The sequence below is a fragment of the Phalangium opilio genome, unplaced genomic scaffold (assembly GCF_054372755.1).
Source record: "Phalangium opilio isolate 3A_F unplaced genomic scaffold, DU_Popi_V2 ptg000002l_1, whole genome shotgun sequence".
Lineage (NCBI taxonomy): Eukaryota > Metazoa > Arthropoda > Arachnida > Opiliones > Phalangiidae > Phalangium > Phalangium opilio.
The window spans coordinates 5,284,211-5,302,504 of record NW_028324144.1 but is presented as its reverse complement, the minus strand read 5'-3'; the positions used below and the strand labels follow the sequence as shown (position 1 = coordinate 5,302,504).

At 36.9% G+C, this 18,294-nt stretch overlaps 1 long non-coding RNA gene across 1 annotated transcript in view; it reads left to right on the top strand.

Annotated features, from left to right (window-relative positions):
* The first annotated feature begins 2,222 nt into the window (after positions 1-2,222).
* Positions 2,223-18,294, top strand: part of LOC149718427 (uncharacterized) — a 220,420-nt gene continuing 204,348 nt past the window's right edge. Inside the window, exons 1-3 of the long non-coding RNA XR_016370404.1 lie at positions 2,223-2,321; positions 2,457-2,577; positions 2,831-3,292. This is a non-coding gene — a long non-coding RNA (uncharacterized LOC149718427). The remainder of the gene's footprint in view (positions 2,322-2,456; positions 2,578-2,830; positions 3,293-18,294) is intronic.

Below are 18,294 nucleotides of genomic sequence, written 5' to 3'. Positions count from 1 at the left end.
TCTCAAACACAAATTAATTTCTCTGCTAGATTATTAATCCTAGATTTTTGATGTTCCTTGAAAGATTATAAATCCTTTAAGCTGGTTTATTTTCACTAAGTTTTATCCTCAACAGAATGGAAATCACTAGATTCTTCTGTCAATCTATAACCTCACCGAAGAAATTTCCCTCGGTTCATGTTTTAGGTTATTGATCAATTTTGTGGCCAACTGTCCCATAACTTTTCAGAATTTGCATAAACACCCAAGCTCAGGTAAGACAAATTTAATTAAATTTTGTTTTTAAAAAATAATTTCGACCTTTCTTCAATGACTCAACTTTAGAAAACGAAAGAACTAGTTTGTTCATTGAAACTAAATGGTAATGAAGTATTCACTGGAACAATTTCACTAAAAGCTAGCCGTATAGAAATCAAGCAACGCGTTACCTTATTTTCCCGGAAATAATTATATATGTGTACTCAGGAGAAGAAAAAACTCCCACGCAATATTTAAAAGAGCGAAATAAGGAAAAACAATCTAATTTAGTAATAGAATTAAACCTTTACTTGCCCTACCTAGAACAGCCAATCAATAATTTCTTATGCTAAATATTAGCTATAGTTTTAAAGGTTATAAAAGAAACAAAACTGTTAAACACGGTCAGCTATATTTGTTCAAGTACATGAAACATACCTTTGTATATTTAATCTCAATCAATACTTTCATAGACCGTAGTGCTACAGTCTGCGCGCATTTCAAAAAGGCTGGAAATTTGCACGAACGTTACTCATAAGAAGTAGGCGCGTACTGAGAAAGTTTTTTCCATTCCGCCGCCATCATATTAAATGGCGCCCAGAAATGTAAAAAATCTTCTCTAAGCAACAAAGTCCACGCTTTTCAACCGATTTCACAAATATTTAGTACAATGGTTTCCTTTAACCTATAGACGGGCTGAATGGTCTTTTGGGTTCGATTTGTCACCATCTTTTTAAATGGCCACCAGAAATTTAAGAACCCTTCTTTGTAGAATAATATCTGCGTGAAAAGAAATAAAAAATGTCCCGACGGGCAACGCCGAGTGCCTTCGCTCCTAGGGTGCTACAAATAGTCATCAGTAAAATCTACCCATTCTTTATATCATTTTGATGGAAGTTCTTATTACACGCGAGCGACGCCGCAAAGGCAAACTTAGCATCTCGGGAAGGGGGATTCTTTACTGGACTAGTCAAGACTTGACAAGAAAGAAACTGCTAACTTAAATTGGCGATGTATTTCAAGAAAAAACTGTTCATCAAGCGTTGACATTGCCAAATAGGTGCCAGCGTATTTGGCTTAGCCTTATGCAACCAAAATGTTTGGTGAAAATACGATTTTATAGCTATAGTGTTAGACCAGATCACTAGACTAGACTCGTAGAGTCAGCGAGAGTAACTCTTTGTAAGCCAATAATGGTATAAAACTACCTCTTGGTATACATGTTTTTCACAAATTTTATCTGTGAACTCTACGTTTTAAAAGTTGATAAGAAAACTTCGCGACAGAGTAATGTGGAACGTTTGGGAAACACGGATTTAATTTTTATGGTGGAGTTAATTGTAACTTTTGTCAGGTTGCATCAGTTGACTGAATATTGGATGGAACTGAATATTGGATGGATCTGAATATTTCCCATGTTATTTCTAAGCAGATTTTCCAGTTTTTCGTCAAAATCTGTGAATAATTTTATGGAAATGATAACCACACTTTGCATTTTAATTTTCCATAAAATAAACTATTGGAAGGATCTCTTTGATATTTTAACTACATAGTGGATTTTGTTTTCAAAACAGTAAACTTAATACGAAAAGAGTTCCATCCAATCAAAAAACCATCCTACATTAAGACCAGTATGAAGTCTTATCACTATACCTAACGTCATACTGTGGTCTAATATGTTACTTATAATAGCAGACGATCTACACAAGCTTTGGTCTGCGAATCATCAAAATCTTTTTTAATAACATTACAAGTATGGCATAGTATGTTAATACATTTTATGGTAAACTTCCATAAATTTTATGAATAATTTTTATTTGCATCAGTGCCGAATAATTTAATAAAGTCATAAATTTAGTTCTGTGCAGGACAGCAGGCGGAAAGTTTGCTAAACGTTTTAAGTAAGGTCTGAGATAACGCCATAGTATTTACCGTAGCGTTTGTCTAGCGATTCTTCTGGTCGTGTATCTACTTTCTAGAAATTCGGGAAGGCTGTCAAAGACTCAGCGACTCGCCCTCTCACAGTTCAAGATTCTTATCGAAAACTTCGTACGGTTATCCATTGAAGTTTATTTTTAATTTAGGTAAGCTTATATAAATGTTAAAACAATTTAGTTGAACAAAGCGGGAAAAAACTTTAGAAAGTTTGAGCTTGTTTGCCTTATCACTTGAATTATCTACAATCTACATGACGATTCAACAAGCTCATTTCAGTTCAGTTCCGTCTTTAGATTTAGTTCACTGTTATCACTCTGGATTTCGGCCGTTCAAGTCATCTTCCCCTAAGGCTGACCATTTTCATCGTTGACACTGCGAAATTATCAATAAGTTTAACGAAAGGTAAATAATTCCTAATTTCAATAGTATTTTAATTGAAAAGCCTTCATCTTTGGTTGAAATTTGAGCTAGGGGATAAGCTGTAAGTTAAATTTCAACGTGTTTTTCTTTAAGCCTTGGCTTGTAGACGAGTGTTGGTTTTTCTTTTTTTTTATAGTAGGGTAAGGGTAATGGGTAATCAAATATTGGTAATTGAAAATGCTTGCTGCCATTGTATGTGCTTAAAAATAGTTTATTTCTATCTTTAACTTTCTAGGGATACGGATCAGTGAACATATCGTGACTGTTAGCTCTTCTAATTAAGTAATTAGGCGATTATAATCCATCAATCAGGCCTAGAGTTTTTACTTGCTATAAGCATAGCCTCCTGGATCACGCGACTCGCGGACGCAGCTATGCTATAAGTTAACCGATAGCCACGTACTCAAACCAAAATGATACATTTCTTTCAATGCACATAATGAACTAATTTAATATAAACATCAGTTTAATCGGTTGAAAGCTTACGCGTCAGAAAGTTTCTTTTTTGTTTTCGGGAAGCTATTTTCCAAGATGAGGCGTGGACACAAAATAAATTGGCTTCAAAAGCTGTCAATAAAATATATTGAACCAATGAGGGCACTCATTGTGTAAGAAAGAGCATATGAACATTATACTGACATCTAGTGGAGGTTTTTATAAGCTCGCTTCACTTAGAGCTCCAAGTTTGTTCTTTTGGGTGAGTGTTTGATTTTGATTTTGATTTTGATTTTAATAGAATGAATGAAGAATGATTGAAATGTCTTAAGAGTAAATCATATTTGGATGTGTGCCCGTTTTGATTTATTGAAAGTGGTATTTTATTGATCGCGTAACGCGTCCGTTCTTATGGACATCTATTGGGCAGTAAAATCTAGTAGGCCTAATTTAAAATTTTTGTCGTTGTTGTTGTTGTTGTGTGAGATAGTACGATACTTACACAATTATTTCAATATTTTTCCAACTGCTAAACAAGTTAATGAGGTTTTAAAAATATTTCCAAAAGTAAAAATCGATAGACCAAGTACAATAATGATTATTATGAAACGACTTGGTTTTTGTTTGATTTTTTTGAGTTTAAGGTTTCACGTGTGAATTACATGTCACAATTTCATGTTTTGAGGATGGCATAAATTTCGAATTTGAGTTTAGGGGTTTCAGAGGTTTCAGTTTCAGGTTTTGAGGGTAACTTAAAATTCAAATTCAAATTTGCGTTTTGGGGTTTTAGATTTAAGTTTGAAGTTATAGTTTCATCGTTGGAGAATGACATGAAATTCAAATTTGAGTTTAGGGGTTTTAGATTTAAGTTTGAAGTTATAGTTTCATCGTTGGAGAATGACATGAAATTCAAATTTGAGTTTAGGGGTTTTAGATTTAAGTTAAGAGTTTCAGGTTTTTAGGTTGACAACTTGACATAAAACTCAAATTTAAGCATTTGGTTTCATATATGAATTTTATGAGACAGTTTCATGTTTTGAGGATGACTAAAATTTCAAATTCGAGTTTTGTGGTTTTACTTTTAAGTTTGTGGATGACATAAAATTCAAATTTGAGTTTCGGGTTCTAGATTGAAGTTTGATGGTAGACTCGCTGTTTTTTAGAATGACATAAATTTCGAATTTGAGGTTTAGGTCACGGTTTCATGTTTTGAGGATGACATAAATTTCAAATTTGACATTTGGATTCTAGATTTAAGTTTGAAGTTGCAGTTTTAGTTTTAAAGAATGACATAAAATTCAAATTTGAGCCATGGAACTAACTAACGCTAGGGACGGTCCGCAAGCGTGAATATCTGAGAAATGTTCGGTGACAACGCACCCTAGCGAGCATTTGGTGCGAACCGGAAAAGTGATTCAATTTTTACAAGGGTGGAGGGGGGTAGCAAAAAGCCTTCAAAGCAGTCTGCTATTTCATAATTACGCATAGGTTTAGGAAAGGCGATAAGCTCTGCATATTTCATGTGCTGTTTATGAGCCTGGCGATTGTCACTTCTACAACCATTATACACACAAATCCATATTTATAATTATTTTAAAAACAACGGTACAACCTTTTAAATGTTAAAAACTTAGTTCCGTAAATAAATTATGTTTCAAGGTTAGGGATAAAATGAATTTCTAAGCGTAGCACAATTTACACAAAGGTTACGCCATGGTAACGCCACGCCTAACATAGCATACGACTTCTACAGCAGATTCCACATATTAGTACTAAAACTAAATTATAGATGGCGTTAAGAATCTAGCTCACTTCCGTTTTGAATCACCAAATTTAAGGAGGGGGGAGTTAAAAGCGGGAGGGTTTATCAACGAATGTTTTTCAGAGAGACTAATGTAAGTTCTATCGGTGCGGACCGTCCCTAGCGTTAGTTAGTTCCATGTTTGAGCTTTTGGTTTTAGATAGGAATATTTTCCATGTACAATTTGAAATTAGCACCTCCGACCAATCGCGCAACGCCCTGCCTTCTTGTTAACAAAATTTACATGTCACGCACCACGATTGTCAATTTTCATCAAATCTCGCTCTAAATCTCATTCGACATGGAGCGTGTCTCGGGAACTTTGTAAATGTGTATTTTAAAAATTGGTGGAATTAGCTTTGGCGCCCCCATCCGTGTTTTGTTTTAGGAAAACACTCGCGTAACTCGTCGAGGTTCACTAAATTTACGACCTGCTAAATTACTCGTGGTCAAACAATAACTTCATTATAAAAAAAAGTCTGTCCACGAACCTTACTGCGTGACAATTACGTGTACAGAATATTAAGGGAAACTTTAGCATTTTGACAAATTATTGATTTCCTCTGTTGTAGCGCTTCTTCTTTCATCCTTCTTTTCTTCAATGTCTTTATTCCCGATTATGGGAAGTATATTACTAAAAAGGTTACAAAATATAAAGAATGGCCCAGATTATGGAATTTTAGTACATTATTACTTGTTAACTATCTGAGTTGCCCAAAGAACTTTTAAACGTACCCAAATTTGAAATGGCTTGCCGTTTCGCAGCCAGCCGTTTCGCCGACAAAAAGGCTAGCCTTCTTAGATCTAAAAAGTCGAACGCCGCGCCATCTGACGATGATTCTGCGCACCTTTCTTAAGTTACCCAGTTTATATGGGAGTAATTTAGTTTCCAGACCCTCCGCCAGTGGCGCTGATTAGGAATAAGGCCAATTCCTATTATTTGGGGGAATAGATTGGTTACGCGTTATTTTTCCGTTTATTAGCTATAGCTGGCGCTATTAGTGTTTCAATCTCAGTTAAGAATAGGTTCTATGAACAAAATGAGCCATGCGGACATAAACCGATTGTTTAAAATAGCGCCATCTAGAGCCAATAATCGGAAACATGATGCGTTTTCCATTTCTTTCCCCAAAAAAATTGCATTTTGACAAAATTTTTGGCCTATTGGTTCTACCAGGGATAGATTTAATTTTAGAAGTAGGAATGGAGAACAGAGTAATGTGGGCGCGCGTCAAAGTCCCGGACCCCCTTTCCCGGGACGGGGGGGGGGTATGAAAGAAGAGGCGGGTCATAGCGACAGAGGTAAAAAGGAACTACATATTTTTCGCCGTCCCCGTCAGCAACGTCATCGAAACGTAGTTTAAGTGAGCAGCCAATAAGATAATTTAAACTTTTCATTACGTGTTGGAGGGAGGGGCTCTATACTGGGTGTTCTATGAGTAGGACTGAAGTATATACTAACCGTTCTCCATTCCTACTTCCAAAATTAAATCTATCCCTGGTTCTACTCGATCTATAGATAATCTACGAATCTACGTTGTTAAACGGCAACATAATGATTTAACCTGATCTGAAATACCCTTAGTAAAAAAAAACGAATTATTTAAAAAACAACATTAGAATTTGAATTGAAGTTTGAAATTTTCTTGTTGCGTCAGAAATTAGGTGACACTTTTTAAGAAAATATGCAAACATTTTTATTTAGATAATTTAAAATCGAAAAACAAGTTTTAAAATATAAGTAAATTAAAGTAAGGAAGATTTAATTTAAACCTATGATTTAATCGCGCTTATGGCGAGATTGTGGATAGCAATATCTTTCTGTAAAGAATGCGAAAAGCCCAGTGAACGAAGGGTCAGATTGAGGACCCATTTTTTCGGGTTAACCTACCTCTTTCCCAAACTTTTAGTTCAAGCTGATAAAAAAGGGTTTCTTGTAGGAAAACCCAATGACCATCGTGTCACTTTTAGTTAGAAAGGAACGCTAAGCCTTAGGCGTCTTTAGAGTACATTGACAAGCACCCATAAGCGTGAAGAAGAGAAAAAATTGCCGCGGTGTCGCGTCGAGTCGCTTATAAAAGACGTTCTTTCCGCAAGAAACTCCGCGTCCACTTTTGCTTCTTGCTCCTGGGAGTTTTAGCTATATTTTGTTGTCCGTTCTTTCGCTTCTGGATTATAGTTTTGGCCCTTCGTGACCCTAAGAAATTTTCTGTTTGACCTTAAGGTTACAAAGAGAAAGTGGATTTTTTTGATAGCTTATCCAATAATCTTTTGGGGTGAAAAAAGTAGCAGTTTTGATAAAAGAAAAAATGTTACAACGCAATTTGCTTCGAAGAAAATGGTTCATATTAACACGAATATACACGTTTTGCTAGAGAAAATTAACAATGGATGCAATTGCGTCTTGACAGTTTTGCCTAGCGCCATCTAACCTCAATGCTAAGCGTAATTGTGGTTATTTTTCCACTAACGCCATCTACTGGGTTAGTACGAAATTTGGAAAAACCAGTACATAAGTCAGGCATTTGGAAAACGGTGGCAAATAATCAGGGAATAATAATTAGGGAATGAAATTGTTTTTTTGTGATATCAGGGATAGATTTAATTTTAGAAGTAGGATTGGAGAACAGTATTTACTTCAGTCCTACTCATAGCCCAGTATAGAGCCCCTCCCTTCAACACCTAACGAAAGTCGAAAAGTTAAAATTATCTTATTGGTTCACTTAAAGTACGTTTTGATGACGTTGCTGAGGGGGACGACGAAAAATACGTATTTCCTTTTTACCTCTGTCGCTATGACGAGCCTCTTCTTTCAACCCCCACCCCGTCCCGTGGAAGGGGGTCCGGGGCTTTGACGCGCGCCCAAATTACTCTGTCTTCCATTCCTACTTCTAAAATTAAATCTATCCCTGGTAATATTCAAGGATTTCTGTTGGTCGTCGACCAAAGTTAAATATTAGTCAGGGATTTTTAATCCGAAAGGTTTTTGTTTTTGTACAAACCCTGTAGTAGTACCAGAAGTAAGATAAGGGACTAGAAGTATCGAGTTCACCAAATTCTTCACTTGGCGAAAGTGAATATTTTTGATAACACACCAACGGTTGGCCCTCTGGTAGTGGTTTCTGAATTTTCCCTCCAAAACTTGAGACGCTCTCGGCGGTAGACGGCCGAACTAGATTCAAGCACTCGCGTCCGTGTTCTGCGGCTTTAGGTTGAGGGGAAGGGGCTAGGAAATTGTTTTGGAACTCGACCAATTTTTTCTCTCTAGTGTAGACGCGATGGAAGCGGCCTAAAATCCTCAAATTTGTTCACTAGCGCCAGGCTCTATTACCAATGCTAGAGCAATTTACTTCTAGTCCCTTATCTTACTTCTGGTAGTACTAGGCTACTAGCAGGAAGTAATATGTTCAGAAACTCATGGTGCTATTCCTTTTCAAGGAAAAAACCCACTATTTAAATCAGCAATGCCTTTCAGAGAACACCCCTAAAACACTCCAGCCGTTGTTTGTTTAGCGTGACCCTTGGTGGAATATTTTCGTCTCGAAATAACTCATTGTACTTTGGCCCTTCCACCTTTTCTGTAACACCCTGTATATCAAACTGAGAATATTAATTTTTAACATATTTGTTGTAGCAGTAACATAGAATAATTAGTTGTTCAGTCTAGACTAATAATAGTCCATTGATGCCTTGATGGTTGTCTGCTATTGTCTGGCTGTTATCTTAAATCCCTTACAATTCTAGATCATCGTATAGATAACGAATATTGATTAAAATAGAAGATTTATAATCCGTAGTAATTTTATTCAAAGGGGACCTCATTGTAAAGCTTTGAATTAATATTTAAGAATCGAATGGCTAGGCTTTATAGCCTTGAGGCTGCCTTTTCGCCTTACTGCTGTAAACTGTAATTGTTATAAACACCGTTAGGTGACGTGGCAGTATCGTGGGCAAACGCTATGAAATAAGGATCTTTTTTACAAACTAGGCCTATTCTTCCAGACTAGGAGCCGCTGGTGTTTTGAATAATTAAACTAGTCCCAAGGACCTGCTCCCCTTGTTGGATTTTTGGGACCAGTGAGGCTAAGGTTTTAAATTGAAAAAGTGGTCCAGCTAGTGGTCCTATAATAACTATAAAATCCCTTATTTATGAACCTGTCCTATATTATCCTATAATTTCATGAATGCCTATATTTTTGACTCAAAGTCGAAGTTTTCGTGTAGTTTAGTATCAAATTTATCAAAATTAAGCTCTTTTATCTCGATCTTATTTCAGTAGACACGGAATTGTGGTGCTTGCTTCGCTAGCTCAAGATTTATAAATATTCAATTTTAATTAAGTTCCTCTTTTCAAAGTGAATTCCAATTTGTAATTTTTGAGATTTTTCTACATAATATGTGAGCATTTTTTAGTCTTATATTTTCCTATAAAAACACATTTTCTCTCCTATGAAATGCAATAAATCTAATCCATATTCAACTAATCTAATTAATATTTAACGAATTTAATCGAGATTTTACTATACTAATTAATATAATTAACATCAGAAGTCTATAACCCCACTCCTGTGTGTGGACTCCTGTTAATATTTAATTAATCTAATCGAGATTTAACTAATCTAATTAATGTTTATCGAAACTAATTAAGGTTTAACGAATCTAATCGAGATTCGACGAATCTAATTAATATTTAACGAATCTAAATCGAGATTTGAGAAAGTTTAATTTGCATGTTACAAAAATAATAAGAATCAACGATGAAGGTATAACAACCACTTTTCCTGTCTTATCAAGTGCACTTCTACACAACTATCATATTTGACACCCATTTAATGTCCCTATGTAAAACGAATTCCTTTCGTTTCCGCTTTCGCTTTGAAACGTATGGTTAATTCCAAAGTCACGGATTTTGCTTAGCTCGGAAACACAATTTCCGTTCTAACAATTAAAGGAACTCAATTTATTTCTATTCGGAAGCTGGATTTGTATAATGTATAGAAAACTAGTTTACAAGGAAGGGAACAGCGGGGCGTCTCTCCCCCCCCCCCGCCTTCGTCCCGTCATTCATAACACCATTCATTGGGTCAAGGGATTTCGCTCGTACCGATCAAAAGTATAATAGATTTACTTCAAAGTTTCTAATAATTCGTCATATTGTTTCATTGTGCTTGCTGTCAACTATTGAGACCGATAAATGCTAAAAGCAGTGCTCCAGGGAGAGTGTGGATGAGAAGAGAGATATGTCACGTAGCATAGTTACAATGTGCCCCCTGGTGGCCTGGTTAATGCTAATAACTCGTGGAAGGGCCTACAGTTGATGATGAAGGTGATCTTCACACATGTTAGAGTATTTAGGTTTCTTACTTATTCAACAATGATTACGTGACGCGTTCTTATTAAGTAACGAAAGAAGCTTGGATAATAGAACATTTCAATGTAGATACAGCACAGAAACCTCAAGGAGGAGCTAAGTGCTTTGTTCCCGTCATCCTCGGCGTTAAGACAAGGTCGTACGAAACGGAAAGGATGCCCACTGTGTCTTAAGAATAAAACCTAGTTCTAATACAAATACAATGGCGCTACGCGGCTGCACTTAACAATCGCCTACCGAATGGTAGAGGCGTCTGCAAGGTGCGCTGGGAGATTTTTATTGTCAAAGGCCGACCATCACCATTTCTACTTCATCCTACTTCTTTTCTCCCTGATCACATTATTTTTTGATCCAATTGTCATCTGAACTTGGCGATCAAAACACGTGATTCGATAAGTTTCATCTCTCACAGTCTACGTCGCAAATTACTAGTAGAATCCTTAGAAACGCTTGAAGTATTAAACTTGGTGGTAAAATTAGTGTACTTATGATAAAATGACGCTCTTGAACTCCGACTCGAGATGTTTGTGTCCTTTTTTTTCATCTCCTCCTTCACCGTCTTGATCTCTGCATCCATCCTCTCTTGCCGCCTTTTCTCATCTGAAAAGAGGGTAGAGCCAGTGATGGGCACTATCATATCTTTTTTGAATCTGATACTTTATTTGATAGTTGGAAAAAAATCTAGCTATCATTTGACCGATTTTGATAGTGATAGATCAACCTAAATGATATAGGCATGAAAAATTGAGTTTGAAAGTTCCGATTCCTAAGGAATTTTTTTCATACTTTTCCTGATTCATTAGTTTTTAAGAATATTTAATTTGATTTAAATTTGATAGCTATCGCTACCTATTAAAAATATTTGAAAGCAAAAATGATATTTCTAATATATTTAATAAAATTTTAGTGAATTCTTTCCTTCCCTCTTCCCGGTATACAGCAGCGGTAGGTCATAAGATGGTCTACGAACCAGGGAGGAGGAATGTAAAGGAGTGGCCAAAGGTATTACGGAGAGACCTCCATTTAGCGGTCTGGAGAGAGAGATCTACCCGAGGCCGACTAGTAGCTACTACGCATCAGCGGTGCGCAAGTACGGCATCACTGACGTTAGAGAGAGAAAAAACCAAGTTTCAAATTTCTAAGCCTAACGACTCGCGCCGTCGCGACTCACGCGAGAGTAAATTTTAGTAGAGATGGGCCGATACCAGTTTAAACCGATACCGATATGATCCGATACTTCGGAAACCTCGGTTAGGTCTCAGAGCTCTAACCCGGAATCTGCGAGAATTCTCTTTTTACAACGTGCGTAGACCACTCCTTTACAAATATATATATATTTATATATATAAATATAAATATAAATATAAATATAAATATATATAAATATATATAAATATAAATATAAATATAAATATAAATATAAATATAAATATATATAAATATATATAAATATAAATATAAATATATATAAATATTTTGATAGGTAAAAAATTGATAGGTGCGAAATCCAAAATATTTTGATAGGTAAAAAATTGATAGGTGCGAAATCCAAAATATTTTGATAGGTAAAAAATTGATAGGTGCGAAATCCAAAATATTTTGATAGGTAAAAAATCAATAGGGGCGAAAATAAAAATATTTTGATAGGTAAAAAATTGATAGGGGCGAAAACAAAAATATTTTGATAGGTAAAAAGATATATCGAAATAAATGTGCCCAACACTGGGTAGAGCTGTGGCTTCCGGGACGCGCGAGTGCGGGACACAAACGTCATTATCGTCATATCCCCCGTTGATAAAGATTCTCTTCCTGATGTGTAAATTTAGCTCTCCTCAAACAGAACTCTATAGTAGCGGATGGAACGGGAAAGATTTGCTAAGAATGGAACAGGAAACAGCTATATTTCAACGTTACGAACGAGATCGACCGTCTTGCTCTTGCCACGGATTGTTGTATGGAACCGTAAACATTATAACTTGATTAGGTGCGTCTACGGGGATTCCAGCATTGAAACTAAGTTGATACTCCTGTTCCTACAATGTCTGGAATTGACAATAGGCACATGGGTTATCGAGAACTACAGTAAAACCATGAAAAAGCAAACTGCATGGTGTCCAAGAAATTTTGCGAATCATCCATTCTCATAGCGCCTCGATGATATCTATTGATGTGAGAGGAGGTTACATCATATATCTTTGTTGTCGCCACCAGGGTCGAAGTGTGTAGGAACCCTTGTAATTGCTAGCCAACTAGTCATTTCTGAGCTTCTAGCCCAGACCCCATAAATGACTTAGACTTCGTTTCTTCTCCTTTGACGCAATAAAGTGAAAGACATTGAATAGGACGCTCTCCTCTATGCGGACAAGGTCAGTTGGCTCTACGCCCCCGCGTTACTCAGGAGCCGGAAAGCAAGTCGCCAAGTAAACTGACAGAATGACGGTTTTACTTTTCATATAAAGACGCCTTTTTGAGTTTTACTCCTTAGTTAAAGTGACGTCGAGGCCCGGCCCAAGGAACGCCTGGTTGACTAATTTCGTTTATTGGGTTATGAATAAGTCATTCGGGACTGGCCCTCAACCCCCTACCTCATCCGGGATGGGAATGATGCCCAAAGTGGTGCCGAGGGATCGGAAAATATGCCTGCTGAGATACTGTCATGCTCTTCTAGTTCAATTGTGAAATCGCGGAGTTATTGAAATAACTGTTAATATGGTAATAAGTGTTACCAATGTTGTTGAATTCAATTTCCAAATCGCAGAATCCATATTAATTGCTTGGAAACACTTTCAAAATAGTGAATGTACGTCAGAATTAATTTTTCAAAATGGTGGATGTAGGTCAGTATTATTTTTCAAAATGGTGGATGTAGGTCAGTATTGATTTTTCAAAATGGTGGATGTAGGTCAGAATTAATTTTCAAAATGGTGGATGTAGGTTAGGATTCATTTTCAAAATGCTTGGAATCACTTTCAAATTAGTGTATCCAATCCCAAGTCATTTTAAAAATACTGTGGCAAATGCATCAAATCACTTTCAATAAGGTTTAAGCAGTCCATACTTTCTCCTCAAATGCCTCGTTTCTAACGTCGTTAAATGATTTTCAAAATTCTGGAATATGTCTATGTTGTTTTGCATATGTCCGACTCCTCGTTGCAGTCACGACCTAGGGACAATTTTGTAACAGTAACCTCTTTTGTCTTCTTTTACAACTCTCCTTTATTCATTCAAATTGTTGATGAAAGTTAAGTTTACTTGTACATCATCTTCTCGTGGATAGTGTATGGACTAAAATAGCCCTTTTAAGTTAATATTAACGGAGTTTTTTTTAGCAATTTTGGAACGTGTTTTGTCTTGACTTTGAAAGAGTCATTTCTTATAATTCATATTTATTTAATATTTAGTTATAGATTACAAAAATGTGCACAAAATCTTCTATTCATCAAACTGTATTTGATAAACTTTTTGTTTTACAGTACCGGGGATAGATTTAATTTTTAGAAGTAGGAATGGAGAACAGAGTAATGTGGGCACGCGTCAAAGTCCCGGACCCCCTTTCACGGGACGTAATTTAAAACTGAACCAATAATATCATAAAACTACGTGTTGGAGGGAGGGGCTCTACAGTGTGGAAGAGATCAGAGCAACACCTACCTTTGTGGAAAACCCCCAAAACCCCTGACGGACTACTTCACTGCTGTACATTTTCGAGCTCGTATACAGGGTGTGACATGTGTCATTGTATGCAAATGAGAACGTGCAACAAGTATCATAGTGAATATCGTTTAATGATACGCACTTTGAAACGTTAAAGACCTACGATTAAGCTTAGGAACTAAGGCATCACACTACAAATTAAAGGGCTGTTTGGTAAACCCATCAGCGTAAATGTTCGATGTGCCTACCGTCGTGGTGTAGGCACTCTTCAAGACGATTGTCCATGCCTTGTATTACGTTTTCTAAAATTTGAGGAGTGATTCGTTCAATTGCGCTTCGAATTCTGGCCTTCAAGTCGTCTACATTTAAAGGTTCTGTTGCAAACACCTTCCCCTTAACATATCCCCATAAGAAGAAATCAAGTGGGGTTAGGTCAGGGGATCTTGCTGGCCACGGAATTGGTCCACCTCTACCGATCCAACGGTTTGGAAAGTGCTCAGTTAGCCATTGGCGAACATTGACTGCCCAATGTGGTTGCGCACCATCCTGCTGGAACTGGAACCACAGGTCCCGCATCACTGCTAATGGAAATGCGTCTATCGCATCACTAAACTCGTGGCTTTGGCCTACTTAGATAAGGAATCCATACGAGGTTACGAAGGTCAGAATTTTCCGCGGCACTGAGAATTCGGCACATTATTCAATCAAACGTACGCGTCGTTACTAGCAGCTTAGTTCGTATAAACGTTGTAAGTCCTGTGTCGTAGACGAATGGCAGCCTACTCCAACCGAGGAAAATTGGACATGACGTTTATTTAGGGTGAATTTCGCGGTAACGTTCAACAAGCGGCATTGCTTTATGCCGAACGCTTCCCAAACCGACAAAGGCCGGTTCGAAGAACCGTCACGAACATTAGAGACAACCTACGAGATTTCGGGAGTTTCGTCGTGCAAGACCGTCAACGTAGAAGAGACCGTATAATTGGTAATCATGATAGGGAAGTCGACATTCTAGCACGTTTTGAAGCCAATCCTCATACTAGTAGTAGAGCGGTCGGAGAAGAGGTTGGTCTAAGCCATTCAACCGTTCTTGCCATTTTACATCGGCATCACTACCGGCCCTATCATATCCACCTCCATCAAGCCTTAACGGACGATGACTACCTAAGACGTCAATACTTCTGTCTAATTGAAGCCGATCCATTGTTCTTAAAAAGTTTCTTTTTTCTGATGAGGCGACATTTCACAGGGATGGATAACTTACATTACTGGACCCAATGAAATCCATACTGGTTACGGCAACATTACCATCAAATTCGATGGAAGATAAATGTTTGGTGTGGCATTCTGGGGAACAGAATCATCGGACCTTTCTTCTTCGAGGACAACATTACTGGTGACAGGTATTTGCACTTCCTGCGCCACGAGTTTAGTGATGCGATAGACGCATTACCATTAGCAGTGATGCGGGACCTGTGGTTCCAGCAGGATGGTGCGCCACCACATTGGGCGGTCAATGTTCGCCAATGGCTAACTGAGCACTTTCCAAACCGTTGGATCGGTAGAGGTGGACCAATTCCGTGGCCAGCAAGATCCCCTGACCTAACCCCACTTGATTTCTTCTTATGGGGATATGTTAAGGGGAAGGTGTTTGCAACAGAACCTTTAAATGTAGACGACTTGAAGGCCAGAATTCGAAGCGCAATTGAACGAATCACTCCTCAAATGCTAGAAAACGTAATACAAGGCATGGACAATCGTCTTGAAGAGTGCCTACACCACGACGGTAGGCACATCGAACATTTACGCTGATGGGTTTACCAAACAGCCCTTTAATTTGTAGTGTGATGCCTTAGTTCCTAAGCTTAATCGTAGGTCTTTAACGTTTCAAAGTGCGTATCATTAAATGATATTCACTATGATACTTGTTGCACGTTCTCATTTGCATACAATGACACATGTCACACCCTGTATACGAGCTCGAAAATGTACTGCAGTGAAGTAGTCCGTCAGGGGTTTTGGGGGTTTTCCACAAAGGTAGGTGTTGCTCTGATCTCTTCCACACTGTATACTGGGCTATGAGTCGGACTCATGTAAATACTTACCGTTCTCCATTCCTGCTTCTAAAATTACATCTATCCCTGACAGCATTATAAATAACTAACGTCATTAGAGATAAGACACGAAAATCTTTAAAGCCAAATTTGTGATTTCATTAGTTGCCAAACGCAAGAACTCATTTGAGAAAATACAATTTTTATATAATGATTTCATTACAGAAATCTTTTAATGAATAATTATAATCAAAGTAGAAACTAGTGAAAATTTTTTTTTAATTAGTGATTGAAAAACAAGTTGACGTTGTTGCGACTTCCATCCCAACATAAGAGTTTGTGATAATTCCTGATATCACATCGGCGGACTGAAACACCGATCTAAATCCCTAACTTATGTGTATGTCTTTATTTCAATAACGAAGAAGCTCCAAATGCAATCATCAATATTTTCTTTAATTACTGTATTGTCTTATCAAATCATACTTAAATCAAGATATCATTACAATAATTTTCCTTGAAAACACGTCCGTTTAACTAAAGTTTCTAAGTCTTTCTTTTACAACCTCTCTCGGCAGAGTCGGTTTGCGATCTATATTGCCCGATGGTAACAAGCGCTCTTTCTCCATCAAGAGTCCAATACGTTCTACTCATGCTTTGCTTTTGCTAGTTTTTACACAAAGTTCAAGTTTTTACCCCTATTATTGTTACCAAGCGAGCGCTACCCATAATTCGTCACTCCTAAGTTTTATGACTTTACAGGGCCAGAGGGCCTTTTAACACACTAGTAACAAAAACCATCCGTCGAACCTTTCAAATGCATTACTATAGCCTTTACAATAGGACAGTATTTCTTAGCAATTACAAGCCGTGCTCTACGACAGTTCTTATTTTGGTTTATAGTACAATGTTATTCTTAAAAGTCTTTACATATAAAACATATCAAACATAAGTATTCACTATAAGTAAATCTTAACTTAACCTTAACCTTAACTAAGCTATATCTAACTAAATTTGGACCATAAAAACCCATAGCTTCTGCTTATGGGAAAAAAGGTCCTGGGAAAACCCCAGTGGGGAAAACCATTACTTCAATTATTATTTAAGTCTAAATGACCAGGCTTGTTGTGGATCGCCGGATTCAACAGACGTAAAGCGTATAATATCAATAATAACAGGCAAACCACTCAAAAAATACCAAAAAATTTTTTAAAGCGACCAATTATTATTTACGAAACAGTCCTAACCATATGGTGTTGCTCCAAGCGCGTACCTTCGATAGTATAGTACGAGTTTTTCTGAATTTGGATCTCTTTGTTTTATTTCTTCTAAATCGTTTGATACACGTGTAAGCTTGCCAAATGTATCCTTGGGGTCTCTGCTTTTTTTATAATCGCAAAACCAGGTTTTTTCTTCATATATGCCCTTGATTACTTTATTGATGCATTTAGTCAAGAAATTCTTGTAGTTGCAACAAGGAATTCCATCCTTGCACTCAAAAGAGGAAATCGAAAGTTAAAATTTAAATATATGCAATCTGACATTTTAACAACTTAAAACAACAACAACCCACTGTAATGAACATTTTTGAATTGATGAACATTTCTCCAACTTTACTCTTTTGTTTATTTAGTTATTTGGAACAATTTTGGTATAATTAAGTTAAAGGGGGGTGAAGTAGAAAATCAAGTGATTTTTTTATCGATTCTTCTACTAATTGTAAGACCAGTCTGCATAGTCAAACATTCAGGAAATACTTCCGAATGATTTTAAAATTCAAATTAGATTCAGATTTTAAGGATAATTTTAAAGAAGGACCTCCGACCAATCACGTAACGCCTTGCCTTTTTATTAACAAATTTCTCGTGGCACACTCCATGTCTCGCGCCACGATCCGTGACGATTGTCACGTCGCGCGCAAATTTTATCAAATCTCGTGATAAATTTCATTCGACACGGAACGTGCCACGAGAATTTTGTTAATAAAACGGCGGGGCGTTACGATATTGGTCGGAGGTCCTTCCTTTAAAATTATCCTTAAATCTGAACCTAATTTGAATTTTAAAATCATTCGGAGGTATTTCCTGAATGTTTCACTATGCAGACTGGTCTTATAATTAGTAGAAGAATCGATAAAAAATCGCTTGATTTTCTACTTCACCCTCCCTTTAAGCAACATCTGAAACTTCGCTAATACGTTTTTACAGAGACTCAGAATCTGATACATGAATTTTTCTAAAAGTTACCATGAAGAATTCCTTGTGAACACTAAACAGTCTTTGGGCCAACCCAAATGAAATATCTGTGCAATGTTGTTTTTTACAATTTTTAAATTGAACTTAACGATGCATAATTACTAATTGGTGATAAATCTAAAATGTTCA